Source organism: Eurosta solidaginis, chromosome 4, assembly GCF_040869045.1.
Source record: "Eurosta solidaginis isolate ZX-2024a chromosome 4, ASM4086904v1, whole genome shotgun sequence".
Classification (NCBI taxonomy): Eukaryota; Metazoa; Arthropoda; class Insecta; order Diptera; family Tephritidae; genus Eurosta; species Eurosta solidaginis.
In genome coordinates this window covers 258,795,612-258,815,138 of record NC_090322.1, presented here as the reverse complement: position 1 = coordinate 258,815,138, position 19,527 = coordinate 258,795,612, and the positions used below count along the sequence as shown (strand labels likewise).

The following is a 19,527-nucleotide window of genomic DNA, read 5'->3' as shown; positions in this document are numbered from 1 at the left end:
ATTTAACATAATTAACTGTCAAAAATGACATCACCTCGCGGTGCTCAAAAGCAAAACGGATTTTATTTTATTTAAATCACCACACCAGTGAAGGCTACATACCTACCTATGCAAGATATATAACACACGCTAATATAATCTACCTTTTTGAAGCAGGAGGCCGATATTAAACCTTTGTCTTTAAATAGATAAAAACATCCGGCTACACGGCTACTGCACCACGAGTAAACTTAACTGAAGACTTCAAAATGGCATCCTGAATTATGCTCTGATCCCCATGGTCATGTATAGCGAATAGAATAAGATTATTGCTCAGCTTCATATACTCCCGTCCTTACTTGTTCTAACTAGTTGAAACCAGTCAGGAAGACTAAGTTCGGGTGTACCTAAACATTATATACTCAGCTGCCAAATTACAGCTTGCAAAACTTTTAAATTACCTTCTTTTAAAAGCGACGGTGCCACGCCCATTGCCCAAAATTTTACAAATTTTTTTATTCTGTGTCATAAGGTCAAACCACCTACCAAGATTCATCGCTTTATCTTTCTTTGGAAATAAATTATCGCATTTGTTGGTTTTCGAAATTTTCGATATCGAAAAAGTGGGCGTGGTTATAGTCCGATTTCGTTCATTTTAAACAGCGATCTGAGATGTGTGCCCAGGAACTTACATCACAAATTTCATTAAGATACCTCAAAATTTACTCAAGTTATCGTGTTTAAGGACAGACGGTCGGAAGGACGGACGGACATGAACGAATTTCTTTTTTCGTCCAGATTATTTTGATATATAGAAGTATATATCTATCTCGATTAGTTTACTCCGTTACGAGGTACCATTATGCGAACAAAATTAATACTCTGTGAGCTCTGCTGAGCTGAGTATAAAAGGATTTTGATGTTGCTTTTCCTTGCACTTGAATCCGGGAGCTGCAGTGTGGTAGGTGGAACACACCGGCCCGTACATATGATTTTAACAAAAAGCTATAATTTTGTTTATTTATATATAAAAAAAAAATAAATAAATGTAAGGCGCGATAACCTCCAAAGAGATCTAAGGCCGAGCTTCTCTTCCAATTTGCGTCGTGCTCCTCTTAATTTTTCCCTACAAATTGGCCGGACGGGACCTACATGTTTTATGCCGACTCCGAACGGCATCTGCAAGGCAGATGAGTTTTCACTGAGAGCTTTTCATGGCAGAAATACAATCGGAGCGCTTGCCAGACACTGCCGAGGGGCGACCCCGCTTAGAAAAATTTTCTTCTAATTGAAAAATCTTATTTCTAAAATTTTGATGTTGCTTTGCCCGGAAGTTGAACCCAGGGCATACGGTGTGATAGGCGGAGCACGCTACCATCACACCATATATATGTTTGATGTTTTTTGACTAATTTAATGAACTTTGATACGAGGACTTCTTAAAATAGTTTTTCGTTCCTTTCAAATGTTGGTAGTTTTTTTGAAATTTACACACTTCACTTTTCAGAGTTGGTCACCATGGCGTATGAGCGACATTTTATTTGCCTTCCTATGAAGTTTATAAATAAAAGGTAATACCGCTTAATTTACTACATTTTAACAGCTAGTTTTAATTACCAAATTTTGTTTTAAACATAAATTATCTGTTTTGATTATTTAACTATCTGTTTAAGGCGGAGTTTTTTCCTTTTTATATAACGACTCTTTGATATTCCCCTATGCATATTTACAAGTGTAATCTCTATATCGCCTTAAATACATAAAATATTCATGAAAATACGTTGTACAACATAAATTTACAACAACAAAATAAATCAGCAAAAAGCTTTTCACCGGCTCCCAGCTATTGTCAACATTCTATTGTAGAATTCCTAACCAGGAGGTGTGGCATGGTACGGAAATTTGGGGCAAAATTTGTACAATACCTGAACTAAGGTAAACTTAAATTAATTGACTTTGATGCTGTGACCACAATTCCAATAGACCTTTTCTGCCACGGTTCGTCAGTCTCTTTTCTCACTATATAGTTTGTTTGTTTGTTGACCCACTCATTTTGGCATTACGGTCGTGTAAGCAAACAAACAGGGCAACCTTTGTGTTCTCAAATATACCCGCATTCACAAATTTAGTCACAAAACTTAAAATATGTACATATGTAAATTAATTTGCTATAACATATGTATGTGTGTATGTTTTTGGTCATAAATTTCACATTGTTGCTTCGGCTGTCGAACAACTATCGTATTTTGAATTTCTCCCATTCATACTTTTCTACCAACACTTACTTGCCCAGGTTCAGTTGAGTTAGTATGTAGTGTGTGTGTGTACTTATGTGTGAACATCTTGATATCCACGCTCTTGTAAAAATATTATGAATGTGCTTTGATCACAGACGACACTTTTTTATTAAGCTATCAGCCATCCAGCTCTCCCACTCGGCAGCGTCTCCTAACTACAAGCGCATCCCCTTCATTTTCGCCACTTATTCATAACCATATATACATTTACATATACTTATATACACACACTCATACATGATAGCACACATACGTTTGACCTAAATGCAATACTAAAATTTGTTGTTCATTTTTTCACAATTCACCGTTCTCTATTTATTCATTCATTTGCTTTTCAGCCGTTACAGTCAATCAGTGATTAATTGCTTTTTTCCGCTTTGCGTTATTTGAATGAACTTGTTTATATCATTTCATAAATATATTTAAATAAAAAAAATCACTTGTTCTGTATTTAAAATACAAAACCATTCAGCTGTATTGTTGTTGTAATTCTTCAATCCATTCATTGTATGGAATTTATTTATCTTTTCAATGGCTTCATTTTTAATGAAAATGCATGAGTAATTTGCATTTTTGTTTTTTTTTTTTTTTTTTTTTTTTTTTTTTGTTAAGTAAATTTACAACCACGTGTTAATGCAACACGAAGTGTGTGGTTGGTTGGGGCTCAGCCACAAAAAGGAGAATTTGCAACAAAAAAAAAAAAAAAAAACAACACAAACCATGTAGAGCCGTCACCTTTTAGACATGGTCATGAAGAGGTTTGAGAGCCAGCATCTAGAATGCTCGGAAACTACATGCTGAAGATCTATCTACATAGCAGGTGTGATATTGGAAGTTACCCGGACTTTGCGAAGTCTTCTGTAAGAGTCATGTAAAAGCAACAAAAACTTAATTTTGCTATTTCTATCCGCGATAAGCCGTAAAACTATTGGTTTGCATGTCTGTAGTACAAGTTTTATTTAGTATACAAAATCGAAACTGAACGAAACTACAATGTCCAGATACTTGATAGGAAAGTCTTTCTGTACAGCTTCTTTTAATACTGTGAATATTAACGCAGCCCTTATTTCTATATACAAATTGAGATTAACGAGAAACGAGATTTCAAGAACTCGCATTATTTCTATATTCCACAGCCGCTGTATCTACAGCTAGCGTCGTATGTTATTATCATGCTTGCCTACCACATCGAAAATTCTGGTTTTAAGTCCGGGGAAAACGAACATCAAAATTTTGTTTGAGACTGTTTTTTTAAATGGGGTCGCCATTTCGTACTGATTTCGGGAACACTTCGAGCTCCAAAAGGCATATATAATAGAAATTGTCTGTCCTCATGTCGCGTTGTATGTCAATTTTTCCCAAATTATTAAAGGAATCAAATTTAAAATTGCTCCTAGTAATGTTTCATGTATTAATCAATAAAGGTACCCTCTTTTAATAACAACAACTCCACGCGTGTTGTAAGATGTCCTGCCAATATGTAGGAAAAAGTAGAAAGTAGCAAGACCACAACTGGAAATGAAGTTTGGCCTCAAACTCCTAGGATGTATATGGCACAAAAATACTTTTTTTTATACCCAGCGTGTACTTCATCACAGGGTAATACAACGTTGGATTGCAGTAGCACGTTATGGCGTAAAGGAATCAGGATAGATATAGACTTCCTCATATCAATACTATCAGCTTCTAAAAGGTTTTGATTGAGCCATGTAAGTCCGTCTGTCCGTCCGTCTGTCCGTAAACATGATAACATGAGTAAATTTTGAGATATCTTAATGAAATTTGGTAAGTAAGTTCCTGGGCACTCATCTCAGATCGGTATTTAAAATGAACGAAATCGGAATAACCACCCCAACTTTTTCGTTATTGAAAATTCATTATCAAAAACGGATAAAGCGATGAAACTTGGTAGGTGGGTTGACCTTATGACTCTGAATAGAAAATTAGTAAAATTTTGGACAATGGGCGTGGCACCGCTTTTAAAAAAAGTAATTTAAAAGTTTTGCGAGTTGTAATTTGGCAGCTGAGTATGTAGTGTTCGGTTACACCCGAACTTAACGTTTCTTACTTGTTTTTAAATAAAATCCATTGAAGATATCATGTTGAAATTTAGCACGTTAATTTGTCTCACTAATATTTATTTGGGTTATGAAAATTAACAGAATCGGTTTCCAACCACGCTCGCTTCAAAAAAATCGTAATCGAAATTTCGTAATATGGAAACCCCGATCGATAAAATGATGAAACTTGATAGGTGAACTGCTCATTCTTCTTTTTGAAATGCTTAAAAGTGCATTGGGCTATGCTAAATGGTGGCATCGAATTTAGTGTAAATGTGATTGATAGCTGAGACGACATGTTGTAGACGCGAACGGACATTTTGGTTCTATGTGATGAAAATTTTGTGGTACATGACTTAAATTTGATAATAATAATAATAAGTTTAAGATTGTTCACAACCCTTAATTGTGGAATTGTATTATGTATCTTATGGAATCCCAAGGGTCGGAACATGATGCAGTGAATTGTCGATGCAAACAATCCAAAAAAAGACAAATGAATTTTGGGTTCCTTTGAAGAATAAAAATTAAAACAAGTAAGGACGGGACTGTCTTCGGCTGTGCCGAAGACTTCATACCTTTCATGAATGGGGCTGAACAATAGTCTTATCCCATTCGTAATCTCCAAACAATGCGCTGAATAAGATAAGAAATATATAGTGAACAGATGTACATACCTAAACTATTTTAAGATAAATATAAAAAAATGGCAAAAAACCCCCTTAACTGAATGATCGGTTGTATGGGATATATATTATATATAGCTCCATTCAAAGTGATTTTTTTTCAGAAAATCTTATATGATATATTAAAAAATATGTCACCGAGTTTCACGTTTATACTTTCTAAATTAAGGGAGAAATGGCCAAAATCGTCTTATTTGAACGATCGGTTGTATAGGAGATATATGTTATAGTGGTCCGATTCTACCGGATCCGACAAATGTCCAATATAATACAAAAATACATCCTTCAGCCAAATTTCATTGAGATATCTCAAAATTTGGGGGACTAGTTTGCGTTCAAACCGTCAGACGGACAGACGGACATGGCTATATCAACTCAGTTCGTCGCCCTGATCAATTCGGTATACTTAATGGTGAGCCTATCTTCTATATTTCTCAACGTTACCAACATCGGACCAAAGTTAATATATCATTTCATATTCATGAAAGGTATAAAAATCCAAAGGAGCTGGAGCGTCTTACGTCGAGAAACTTTGTCAGATCGGTACTAAGAAACGCGGTCGTCTCCTCAATTTTTTCGTAGAGGTGAGTATTCTGACATTAAATAATTTATTGTCATATCACCTCCATTTCGGCAAAATAAAAAATGAATTTGTTCTTTCTCTCGCATGTATAAACATTAGTGATGTGTGTTCTTTGTTTGGTTATTTGGTGAATATAGCTACCTACACGAAAAGATCCAGCCATGCAGATAGCATGCAAAAATGTCGGGCAAAACAAAAAGCTGAAATTTTTAGTTTAAAATCCGCTCATCCTAATGTGCAAACCTTATCTGTCAAGACTGAGTCAGACCTTCTTCAAGTAATTTGCGATATAGCTACACATGGATGCTCAACTGCTGATCGACGCCGGTCGATAAAAAGTTGTAGAAAATGGGTCACATAATTTGGGTACGTTCCCTAATATGGAATTTTCAAGTAGCGGTCAAGCGCTATCCGTTATAGGTACTGGCTCAGTTGCCGCTTATTTCCCTTACGCTTGGCGCAAGTATAAGATACGATAATATCGTATTTTCAAATCTTTAATTCATATTAGAGTAATTCATAATATATTTTTAAATAAATGTTTTTTTTCTAGACTCTTAACCAGATAAATACAAACGATTTGCTTATTTACATTAGAGGAGTATAAATTCAATAACAGTATCATAAAGTCACTGCTTTTAAATCGTTCTAGGTAATCTATTTAAAACCGCCTTCTATTTGCATCTGCTGTACTATGAACGTACACTCCGCGACAAAACTTTAGCATACTACACATTTTTTATGACAACTTTTAATAACAAGATTTGTTTAGCTTTTTTTTCTACAATTAAAAACGGTGAGTGAAGGTATTCATGTAAAGAGTAATAACAGACAGCTATTGCTTAAGTATAGGGTCCGCGTAAAATCATGGCGCCCAAACGACGCGACAAAACTAAAGCACAATTAGGTAAAAAAAAAAAAAACAAAAAAACTGATTAATATTTTTAATTTTTATTTCAGTAATGGGTATATCCCCCGTTATTTTTTACAACTTCAATAAGTCTCTTTGGCAGCGTTTCATATAGGCTGTTAATATAATCTTGATCTAACTTTTCCACTCATCTTGGATAGCATTTTTCAAATGTTCAACATTGTTATATTGTTTGCCATTTAAGTACACAGCACGTGCTATTTTACCCCAAACATTTTCCATAATATCTAAATCAGGGGAGTGCGCTGGTCACTTTAAATTTTGAATATTATGTTCTAAAAAATAGTCTCTCACGAGTTTTGCAGTATGAACGGCAGCATTATCTTGCTGAAAAATATAATTCTGACCACGAATTTGTGTTTCATATTTGGCTAATTGTTCGTCGATCAATTTAATGTAACTTTTACTATTTATTTTCCCAGAGATAAATTTTATTTCTGTCTTTCCTTGAAAGCCTATAGCAGCCCAACACCTAACACCGCCTCCACCAAACTGCCTGCGACTAAAAATTCTTTAGTTTTTTCATAAATCATGATAGTAATACTTATACCCATTAGGGCCATCTAAATTGAATTTCTTTTCATCCGAAAATATTATATGACGCCACTTTTTTTCCATGCGGTATGTTCTCCGGCAAGTTGTAAGCGTTCTTTCTTGTGTTTTTCACTTAAAGATGGTTTCTTCATTGTTTTCTCTCTGCTTAAATGCTTAGCATCATGCAGGAGACATTGAACATTCCTTACATTCGTCTTTACGCCAGCTGCAGAAGCGATTTGATTTGCTGTTAACGTAGAATTTGAAGCAACTCGCAAAATTGCTCGTCTATCTCTATCACTTATAGCTCGTGCCCGACCTCCTGGATTTTTTTTTTTTTTAATGTAATTTTCTGGGTCTTTTAAGTAATTTATGATGACTTTTCTAGATCTATTTATTGTATTTGCTATTTGTGACAAATTACATTTTTGTTTTTTTAGATTCTTGATAGTGTTTATTTCAACTATACTAAGTTTTTTTACCGCGACGCATGATAAAAAAAAATAAATTGATATTTTAAATACGAAATACTTTACAATATTTATAGTATTCACAAAAAGAAAATAACACGAATTAACCGTTTGCTAGACATTCACACACTAAATGTGTGCTATAGTTTTGCCGTGTCGTTCGGGCGCAACGATTTTACACGGACCCTATACGTAAACAATAGCTGTCTCGTACTACCATTTTCATGAATACTTTCGCTCACCGTCTTTAATTGTAGAATATAAAAGCTAAAAAATTTTCGTTATCAAAAGTTGTAATAAAAAATCTGTAGTGTGCTAAAGTTTTGTCGCGGAGAGTATGTATGCAATTAAAATAAAACTCATACACACCACTGAAGTTATTTGCCATTCATTGCTAGCTCGATTTTAATTCTTCTGTGCTAATCGAGCTTGGCGGTGAATTGCCTTTGAAGTATTAATTTGTCCCATTTTCTCAGTTAGCACATAGAACATGTCGGACTAGTACAAAGTGCAGTCATAAGCCAAAACGTTATAAACATTGGTGCACAAATTGAACTTGCCAGTGTTAATTGCCACGAATTGTTAAGCTACACCAAAAAGAAATGCAAAAAGTGGGAGAAAACCCTTTTAAATGTCAAAATCACAATATGTATGAAGAAAAGTTGAGAGTTAGAGTGGGAATCGAGTTTAGGGAATTTGCGAGTATTTAACATGAAAATGCGCGACGATATCAAAGTAACTATGCGCGTGGTTATTGTTGTTGTGCGTCTGTCTGTTGGTAGGTGGCAACCACAATTGAAACACCAGCGAGTGAAGAAGGTCAAACGTATAATTAATATATTTTATAGCTGCTGAGCATTTTATAAACGAGGCGAAAAGTAAATTATGTATAATAATTGATGTTGAAACAAAATTTGTCCTATCAAATAATGTTATACATTAATTAATCCACCTCAGTATCACTACACCTTTTACAACAGTTCTGAGGAAAACACAAATGTATTTCAAAGGACCTCGAAAACAAAAAAAATTATTTCTGAAAGCACAAATGAAGCTTGTATAAATACAGACTACATTCAGAAAAAATCAAACGAAATTCAGAAACACCCATATAAATTTCTGGGAATTTCTTTTGAATTTTTCTGAAATACACTTGGGTTTTCTGAAATATATTTGTGGTTTTCTAAATTTTATTTAATATTTCTGAAATACATTTGCGTTATACTGAATTTTATTTGGGCTTTTCTGAAATGCATTTGAATTGTTCTGAAATACTGCTGGAAAAGTTGCAGTTCTAAAGTAGTAAAATTTATAAGGTTGGAGAAAGTTCTTTGTAGGCGGTTTTTTTGTGAGCCGTTTCTATAAATAAAATCATTTTTTCGTTCTTAGAATTGACAGTATACAAAATACCAAATTATTCAACCTAAACCTCTTATTCTAGCCTCACTTAATTTAAATTTTACCTCTGTACTTAACCACGGCCATAACCATTTAAACAGTTAAGCGCAAGTAATTGACCATTTTGAAAATTTGTGGAAAAAAAAACTACGCACAACCGTGAGTATTTCAAAAGCATGTGGTTTTTTTTTACTTTCTTCATATTAATTTCATCCCGTGAGGATTGAGTTTTAAAACATGGTCTTAATTCAGAATGGGACATGAGTAAAAAACACGATCACCAAGTAGCGCCACAAATGTGGTACTTTAAAAGTTTGGAAATTCTAGTTTAAGATATATTCCCGATAACTTATGAACCTGAAACTTTCAACTTTGAACGAAAATGCTCTACCAAAGGCGTCATAGCGATCTTGAATGAAAGTGAAAAATAATCGGATGAAATTTAAAAAATTCGCTAAACGTGAACAATAAGTTGTGAGGGATCTACATATGTTATATATATCATCTATCTTCTTGATATTTTTTAAAAAACAATGTATGCCTGATACAATTATTGGCTTTAAAATAAGAACAAAATTACGTAAGGCTTCTTATCTGAACAATCAGTGCTATGGGATATATATATATATATATTGTATATGGTCGTTCCTAAAATTTTTTTCAGACAACTATGTATGTCTTATATATAAGCATCCTGTGAAATTCTCAGCCCCTAGCTTTGAAAATGGGGAAGAAATGACGCAAAGTCTTTTATCCGAAAAATCGGTTGAGTGGAAGATATATGCTATAGTTATAGCCACGCCAATAAACCCGATCACCTAATTTTATGAAAATTGAGGCTAATCTCTCTTTGCCTTTAAACAGACAGACAAATACACGGCTAAAGGAACTCAGCGCGTCATGCTGACTATTTCGGTATACTTATTGGTGGGTCTATCTCTCCTCCTTTAAGGAATTACAAATTTGAGATCGTGCCAAAATTAATATACAATTTTATTTTTATGAAAGCTATACAAACTCTAGAGATCTTTATAAATTACAAGCTTGTGGAATATTGCTATCGATTTTTATATAACTTTTCATTGAGCTAGAAACATAAGACTCTACACTCAGATCAGAGCTCCAAGACATTTTAACAAAAGGAGAAAAAGTTTCCGCTAGATGGCACCTGTTTCGAGATAATTAGACAATTAATAACAGATTCGGAATTTTTGGGCTGGCGGTCTATATTAGCTTCCCCGAGGAACTTACAATGTGTTTGAGTGATTGAAAACAGTTAACCAAATATAACAAAAACGTTCGCCAGGTGTCGCGCGTATATAGATACTTAGGTTTAAGCTTTGTATTGCTAACGGTGCACGTATCGAACGGAATGCATGAGTTGCACATAAATCATATAAACAAAAAAATTTTATGGAAATTTGGAGGCTTCAAATTTCAAATGTATTTTAGAGGCCAAAAGGAGCTAAGCACATTTCATAAAAAATCGCGCTAACGGAAGCACAGATTGATGTATTTAGAGAGAATCAATCTAGCGGTCAAGTTTTTGAGAGATTTTCCATTAAGCTACAATCTTGATATTTTAACTTTGAAACCTTTTATTTTTTTATTTAAAAGACAATGCTAATTAACTTTGACTTTTAGCTACTTCTGGCGATAGATATTATTAACTAAGGATGCTTGCTGCCATAAGATACCGGATCTACATATATCTGACAAAGGACCATTAATATCGATAACACTCCCCAAAAGCTTCGGGTAGTGACTCTGTCGCTACAACAAGAATATGGCTATTGCAATACGATAGTTATAACAGCACTATAGCTTTTCGTTTAAATGTATAAAGCAACTTTTCCAAACCCTGCAAGAATGACTCAAAAAAAATCCCAAAGCGATCCCGAAATATTCGTGAAAATATTTCGATACAAGAAGTCTCGAAATGATACCAAAATTATCCGCAAACAGTCCAGAAATGATTTGAAAATGTCTCGAAAATAATCTCTGCATGACCCAAAATATATACCTCAGCGCATACGCGCCTTGGCAACCACGCTACTGTTGGCAGCCATAATTTCGAAATAGTAAAAGACTTCGTTTATTTGTGAACCAGCATCAACACTAGCAACAACATCAGCACTGAAATCCAACGAAGAATCAGTCCTGCCAATAAATGCTACTTTGGACTAGGTAGGCAATTGAAAAATAAAGTCCTCTCTCGGCGAACGAAAATCAAGTCTACAAGTCACTTATCGTACCCGTCCTGCCATATGGGGCAGAAGCATGGACCATGACATCAGCAAAAGAAGCGGCTTTGGGAGTGTTCGAGAGAAAAGTTCTTCGAAAGATTTATGGACCTCTACGCGTTGGCGATGGCGAGTACCGAAGAAGATTTAATGATGAGCTGTACGAGCTATACGCAGACATCAACATAGTCCAGCGAATTAAAACGCAGCGGCTACGCTGGCTAGGCCATGTTATGCGAATGAAAGATGATGGTCCGGCAAAGAAAGTGTTTCTAACGGAACCCGCCTATGGAAGCAGAGGTAGAGGGCGGGCCCCACTCCGTTGGAAGGACCAGGTGGAAAACGATTTAAACTCCCTTGGTGTGACCAATTGGTGCCGGTTGGGGGGCGAAGGAGCGACTGGCGCGCCTTGCTGGACGGCCATAACCGTTTAGACGGTTAAGCGCCAATTAAGTAAGTAAGTAAGTAAGTTTACATTTTGAAGATAACAATTATTTTCAAACCCTGATAATAACATAATAGCTGTGTTTTCTTTTACATCCATATACTTATACACTTAAACTTTATATGGGCTGCTAAGCGTTAAATTTTATCTACACTTCTGAAATTGCTGCGCAGAAAATTAGGACTCCTAAATTTCAATACGCATTATACTCAGATGCAACTGAAATGTGTGTCTATGTTTTACCTCTACACTACCTCTACAAATGGTATGTGTCCACTATTCATCGCAACCGATTCAGCTCAAGGTTATACACTACATATGGGCAACAGGGTTGTGTGTTCCGCTTTTCTATACAACCCGTTCTGTAGGTAGTTATTTAACCACTGCCGCTAAATGGGTCTCCTAAACATTATCTAATGGAGGATAAGCGTTTTTTTACCCGCAAATGTAAATGTATATACGTGTAAAAAAAAACACGACTAATATAAAGTTTACATTATGTTAAATTTAACAGAGCAGACGAGAGACATTTTAAAAATGTATTTTGCAAAACATTTGAATATGAGAATTAATCACTACGAAAGACAACCGCAACAACAACTTGACCTATTCTTTACTACTGCGTCAAAAATCTAAAAGTGGCAACACCAGTTTAATTAAATATTCTTACTTTTCAAGACTCACTGAGCACCCTGTATATACCAGTTTCAATATCACTACAAGCAATTAAAATGACTTACTTACACTTCTTACCTTTTGTTGGGTACTTGCTTTTATTTTAGTATTTATTCAATTATTGTTGCACAATTAATGCATAGACGTTCAGACTACTCAAACTCGTTAAAGACTCTTTGATGAACAGTTAAGGTCGCAATCACATATTCCACCTAACACCCGTCTACAACAAAATTTTACAGTAAAATATAAAATAAAGAGTATATCCAGTTTTATATGTATGTGTAAATGCATTTGTTATTATGCGGCTTAAATGTTTACGTGTGTTAACTTCCTTCAATGCTGCAGTCATAAGGGGCTGCACTTTCTACAAAAACATAAAAACAAAAAACGTGGAAAGCTCCTGGCGCCGATATACGAAAAATGCTCTGTTCGTGGGCGTTGTCGCCGTAAATGCATTGTTTTTGCAAAGTTTATCATATAAGAATGCGCTCACGAAAACACGTTTGCCTTTAAATGCATTCACCTGAAGCACAAATATTAGAGCTGTGCAATTGTGTGGAGAAAACTTTGCGGACGTTAACCGTTGCTTAATGCAAACGAATGCAGACATTCAAATGATAAACTGTGCAATGACTTTGTTGGAAGTACAGTGTAGAGTTCTTGATGTTTCAGTAGGAAGAAATTTTCAAATTTAATAGTTCTAGTTGGCCGCAATGGTATCTACCTACTGAAAGTCTGATCTCGTTCGCAGGGACAAGTGTTAAAAGAAATCGCTATTCGGCATTGGTCAGCGAGTTCTCTGAATGTGTTTTTCTTAAGAGAAACTTTTTAAGTAAAGTGCAACTTCTTTAAGATGTTACGCACAAGCCGGTGATTTGTAGGAATAATAGAAGATGGTTAGTACTTCCAGATGTCACAAATTAAAATCCAGATAACCAACATCATAGTTTGGCACTTAAGATCACTATCTACATACTTAGTTCTTATAGTCAGATCATCTTTTTGGCTGGGTAGTCACCATTAGCCACCTAAAAAATATACCATTCGTTTAACTGTTTTTGTTATTCTTTAAATTTTAATCTCCCTATTTACTTATAAGTGCAGGCCCGGTAGCTGAGGATTTGTCTTCTAACATATCTCTACCAAAAGCCACTTCATCTTAGCGAAGCGTAAATTTCTTTTCGAAGGGGAAGTATGCCTTAATGTTGATTTACCGGCACTATTGATAGGTAGTCTGTCTTGAGGTGGTTTGAAAACTAGTTTGCATATCCGTTTGATATTGCTACTATACGGGTCTAGATATTAATGGACCGGGACTATTTTCAAAATGTTCCTTCTTTTTTCTTCTTGCCGATTTGTAAAAAAAAACACCCCTTTGTTACATGATGCCTTAATATATGCTTAAACTACTCTCTTTAATAACTGTTTTTAATTAAGCCTTCCATATCGCTGTTACGAGTGCTATAGCGGATTTAGATACACGTAAATATATTATACTCTCATCGATCCTAAATCCCAGTTCTTGATCTGAAATGCATCTCTGTTTACTAAAACTGTTTCAGCGCTGGTTAAGCTCTAAGTTTCCAATCAGCAAATTCATCTGAGTACTTTTATATTCCTGGTATTAGATTTAGATACAAATCAACAAATTTGGATAGAGAGGCACAGGTTTTCAATCCAAGTTCTGTCAGATCAAGAATAAGCGAACCCATCGTGCTATTTGAGCGTGTTTTAAAGCTGTTGGTTCTGGTCCATATTTATGCTTACTGAACTTTTCTGAAGAAAAATACCGTCATTATCGTTAATTCCCACTTGACCCCCAGAATATTTTGTTAGTCACACCAGCTAACCCTCTCTCCAAACAATTTGGGGCTGCTAATAGGATAAGCGTATAAGACAATGGACGCTCATGGGAAGCTTCCCATCTTCATTGTTATTCGAAAAGCATTTGGTGATTTGCCATCAACCGGCGACTGGAATCATTTACAGTTTCCATAGTGTCGACGGATGATGGTGAAGCCGCGTCACAAAATAGTAATGTATCTTATGTTATTCGAAGGCCAGTAAAATGACATATTTTATGGCCTCTTGAATATACGTACTTATTTCTGACTGAAGATTTATTCATGTTCTGTAAAGTGATAAAATGAAACGAAAAAAATCATAATAATAAAATATTAAGTTCATGGCGCAATTTACCTCCGAGCAGATTTTGACCGGTCTTCTCTATCAATTTGCGTCGCGCTCGTTTTAGGGTTTCCTACAAATTGGCGGGACGTGACCCACATGTCTTATGTCGACTCCGAAGGGCATCTGCAAGGCGCATGAGTTTTTACTGGGAAGATTTTCATGCCAGAAATACACTCGAAGTGCTTGCCAGATCACTGCCAAGGGGCAACCTCGCCTACAAAACAGGTTTTCTAATTGACAACACTTTTTTTTTAATTTTTATGTTACTTTTCCCGAGACTCGAACACAGGATATTCGGTGTGGTAGGCGGAGCTCACTACCACCATAGCAAGGCGGTCGTAAAAGGCGAGCGAAATACCGAAGCTCTCTAATCCGGAGTAGTGATAACTCGAAAGGTAGCAATGCAGACACGCTTGCGTGACCATGTCATGCGTGAAAAAAATTGTGCCGTGGCGAGCAAGAATAGCCAGTATGTGACCTGATATGATGCATCACTTGATGCTAGCATACAGATCTCATCTCCTTTCGCAGGAATCGGTGCACACCGTGGGATTATCAAGGTACGCTGTGGTTTCTTCACGTATGTTTTTGGGTTTCTTCCTTTTATGCGGGGGAGTTCACTTTTGATGAAGTTGATAATAAAGCATATTTAACGAAACTATGCAGTAATGCGGTCTCTTCGTATCCCAGGTTTGAGCAGCCTTTTTACCTATTTTAACCTATGCATAATTTTTTTGATTGATTCTTCTGCGGAAGGTCAAGGAAAAGGAGATATGTGTGTAGTTTGGGCTAACAGCTTCTGAAATGTTTGAAACTGATTTCAATTACACGAAATTTTGAACTCAGTTCAAAATTATGTTTATGACTAATCTGTTTCGAACAGAAAAAAATGCTTAGAAAGTTTTATCAATTATTTATTTATTTTTTTCGTTAATTTTTGAAAAAGTTTCAAACAATTATATGACTAAAACAGTTCAAGTCAATCCCAAAACCTTTTTTTAAATTCGAGAGAAATGTACCAATATATGCATGAAAATTTCAAATTTTTTAATTAAATTTTTTATACAAAAGTAGTGCATAGGTTGGGAAAAATCCATTTAGTGTTATTTCTGCGGTTTGTTCATGTCATGTTTACCACACAGAAATAGCCGTCGCTGGATGGTCCGATGGTTCACACCATATCACAGGAGTTTGGTACTCGAAACGAGATAGTTTTTTATGTATGAGTTAATCGGGGATTGCCCGTATTGCTTTTTTAAATGTATGAAAACATTTATTTCAAGCAATTTTTAATTTTATAATTTATTTAATAATTTGGAAAAAATTTAAACAACGTGACATCAGGACGATCAAGGCGACAGCTGTTTCGATTATATCTTGTAAATCTCTTCAAAGCCTTTTTTCTCGGGAGTGGGATTCGAACCCACACTCCTACGATTGTTGTAATGGTTACAACCGCATTCAGTTACGTCATGTCTTAGTTGTTGTAAAGTTTTCCCAATTGCCTTCTTTTGCATATATTAATCTTCTACACATCACATATGTACTTCGTATGTAGTTATGTGTTGAAGTTATGCATGTTTGTAAGGCGGTTTCAGAGAAACTTGGTATTGTTGCTATTTTTGTTCTATTTATAGAAATACAACGAATTAACCAAATGTTATCTGTTATGTATGAGTTAATCGGGGATTGCCCGTATTGCTTTTTTAAATGCATGAAAACATTTATTTCAAGCAATTTTTAATTTTATAATTTATTTAATACTTTGGGAAAAAATTAATCAACGTGACACCAGGACGGCCAAGTTGATAGCTGTTTCAATTATACCATGTAAATCTCCTCAAAGCCTTTTCTCCCGGGAGTGGGATTCGAACCACCACTCCCACGATTGTTGAAATGGTTACAACCACATTCAGCTACGTCAAGCCTTAGTTGTTGTAAAGTTTTTCCCAATTGCCTTCTTTTGCATATATTAATCTTCTACACATCACATACTTCGTATGTAGTTTTGTGTTGAAGTTATGCATGTTTGTAAGGCGGTTTCAGAGAAACTTGGTATTGTTGCTGTTTTTGTTCTATTTATAGAACTACAACGAATTAACCAAATGTTGCCTGTTATGTATGAGTTGAGATGTGATGTGTAGAAGATTAATATAGGCAAACGAAGGCAATTGGGAAAAACTTTACAACAACTAAGGCATGACGTAGCTGAATGCGGTTGTAACCATTTCAACTATTGCAGGAGTGCGGGTTCGAATCCCACTCCCGGGAGAAAAGGCTTTGAAGAGATAGTTTTTTGTTTGCCCCTAAGCGTAATGACTGAACACAATTTTTACATACGAAACTGGGAATCCAGGGTGTGTTGTTAGGCTCATATGGGGAACCGAATAAGTTCGTATAGGCTCATTTCATTAGGTCTGACGGATTCAAATAAAATTTCTTGAACATGTGCGCGACACTAATAAAAGAAAATCTGTTTGGAGTATTTACACACATTTTCCTTAAAGAATTCATAATAAATAACTACATTTATTACAGCAAGTTATTACACCTTTGTGGTAATATGTCAACTGAGAAGTGTTTTTGTTTTTTTTTTTTTTTTTTGCATGATAGCCGCACTTCAGAAACTCGAGTTGCTAGTAGAAATCAGTGACCCCAAATTAGTGAGAAACAAAAGAGAAACTCTGTGCAACAGACAAAAAGTGCTATTTTGTCCACCAGTGTTATTTAGCAATTCCATGTTAAACTTCTTTTGCCTAATTGAATCATACGCATACATTAGTTTTTGTTTTCTTCAGCTGTAACACACTGTGCAGGCCAAGTGTCACCGTTACTCGTTGCCCTTATTGCTATTAGGCTCTTTATAAATGTTTTCAAGCACACTTCATTGCGCGTTAGTATCATTTTTATAATTTATATATCTTTCATTAACATGAAATGGTATATTAACTTTGGTCCGATATTAGTAACGGTGAGAAATATAGAAGATTTACTCACCATTATGTATACCGAATTGATCAGGGCGACGAACTGAGTTGATATAGCCATGTCCGTCTGTCTGTTTGAACGCAAACTAGTCCCTCAAATTTTGAGATATCTCAATGAAATTTGGAACAATGATGTATTATTATATTATATTAAACATTTGTCGTATCCGGTAGGATCGGACCACTATAACATATACCTCCCAAACAACCGATCGTTCAGATAAGACGATTTTGGTCAGTCCTGTCGCAATTTAGAAAGTATATACGTGAAACTCGATGATATATATTCCAATATATTATAGAAGATATCCTGAAAAATTCACTTTGATCGGAGCTATATATAGTTATATCCCACACTACCGATCCTTCAGATAGAAAAGATTTTTGGCAATTTCTACTTAATTTCCAATATAAAAACGTTAAACTTGGTGATATTTATTCTAACATATTATAGAAGATTTCATGAAAAAAACATTTCGATCGGAGCTATATATAATATATATCCCATACAACCGATCGTTCAGATAAGGGTGTCTTTTGCCTATTTTTATTTTATATTTATCTTAAAAATCGTTTAGATATGTACATCTGTTCCTTATATATTTCTTATCTTATACATCCGATTATTTGGAAATTACGGGATAAGATTATTGTTCAGCCACATTCATAAAAGGTATGAAGTCTTCGGCACAGCCGAAGACAATCCCGTCCTTACGTGTTTTTTTTTTTACTTTTTGTTTTTTACTTCTGTGTGCCTTCTTTACTTTGCACACGTTGTCAGTGCTGGAATTAGTTATGTTTGTTGTTCAAAGATCTCAATCTTTATTGTGCCGGCATTTGCCGCTGCTTTTTTTCTGTTATTTATTTACATACAAACAAGTTTTTTAACTTACTTTGCACTTCCGCTTCCGATTTATCACAACACATGTGTAGTGTACATTAAAAATTTATAAAATAACAACAACACATAAGCAAGTAATGTGACTAAAGTTAGGTATTAATGTTTTTTGTATAAAATTTGTGCGTTGCATAGAAATACGGCTAGCAGCTCAGATTAGCGCGCGCTTAAGATTTTTGTTGAACTGCACTTAGTTTTTGCTTACATTTTTGTGACTATATGCTCTATTTATGATTATTCAGTTCATTAGCGGTTAACTAAATTGTGTTAGTAGTATTAGATATATATTTGTGGAATTCGTGTTCAATTTTGAAATTTTTGTTTTTATAATTTTTTGTTTTTATTATTGAAGCACTTTATTTTCAGCAATTATTTAGAATCGTTTCAAATTTATTGTTTCGGTCGCGCAAATTATAAAACCCCCACAAGGCAGGTCAAAAGGTCAACAAATTACAACAGCGCGTACAATTAGAATTGATTAGTTTTGAGTGCGCTGTAATTTTTGGTCATTGTACTTTCGGCTAACTGTTTGTGTTGTCTATATTTTGTGGCCAGTGTTTACGTTCAAATAAAATTGGTATTCATTCGTTTTCATTATTAGGCTACTGCTTCACTATTTATTATTATTAGGCGGGATCGGTTTGTAAAAAAAAATTTTTAATTCCGAAAGACTGCTCTTAAATTTGAAGCTTATTATAAGTGGATTGAAAAGAATTTTTTAAATTTTTTTGATCCCCGCCATTACAGATGAAAAAAAATACGACACGATTTACCTCCAAGGTGATTTTGACCCAGCTTCTTTACCAATTTTCCTCGTGCTCCTTTACCAATTTTGCTACAAATTCGTGGAACGGAACCTACATGTTTACCGTCTACTCCAACTGGCAGGACAGATGAATTTTCACTTGGAAGAATTCTTGGCAGAAATACAATGGAAATATTTGTCGAACCTCTACCGAGAGATGACATCGCTTGGAAAAGATATTTTCTAATTTAAAAAAAGGGCACCTCTTTATTTTTGATGTTGATTGGCACTACACACCGACGGTCCTGGAGCCGCAGCGCGGTACAAATCTCACCACAGCCAGCACTTGGTTTTTAAGCGGACCAATTTAACGCAAGATGTGCCAACAATTTGGACTTGAAAA

At 35.1% G+C, this 19,527-nt stretch overlaps 1 protein-coding gene across 1 annotated transcript in view; it reads right to left on the bottom strand.

Moving 5' to 3' along the window:
• The window catches only part of CARPB (Carbonic anhydrase-related protein B), a 286,975-nt gene extending 268,493 nt beyond the window's left edge, over positions 1–18,482 (bottom strand). The window contains exon 1 of the mRNA XM_067780979.1: positions 18,375–18,482. The gene's annotated coding sequence lies outside the window, so the exon portion shown is untranslated. The remainder of the gene's footprint in view (positions 1–18,374) is intronic.
• Positions 18,483–19,527: the final 1,045 nt, after the last annotated feature.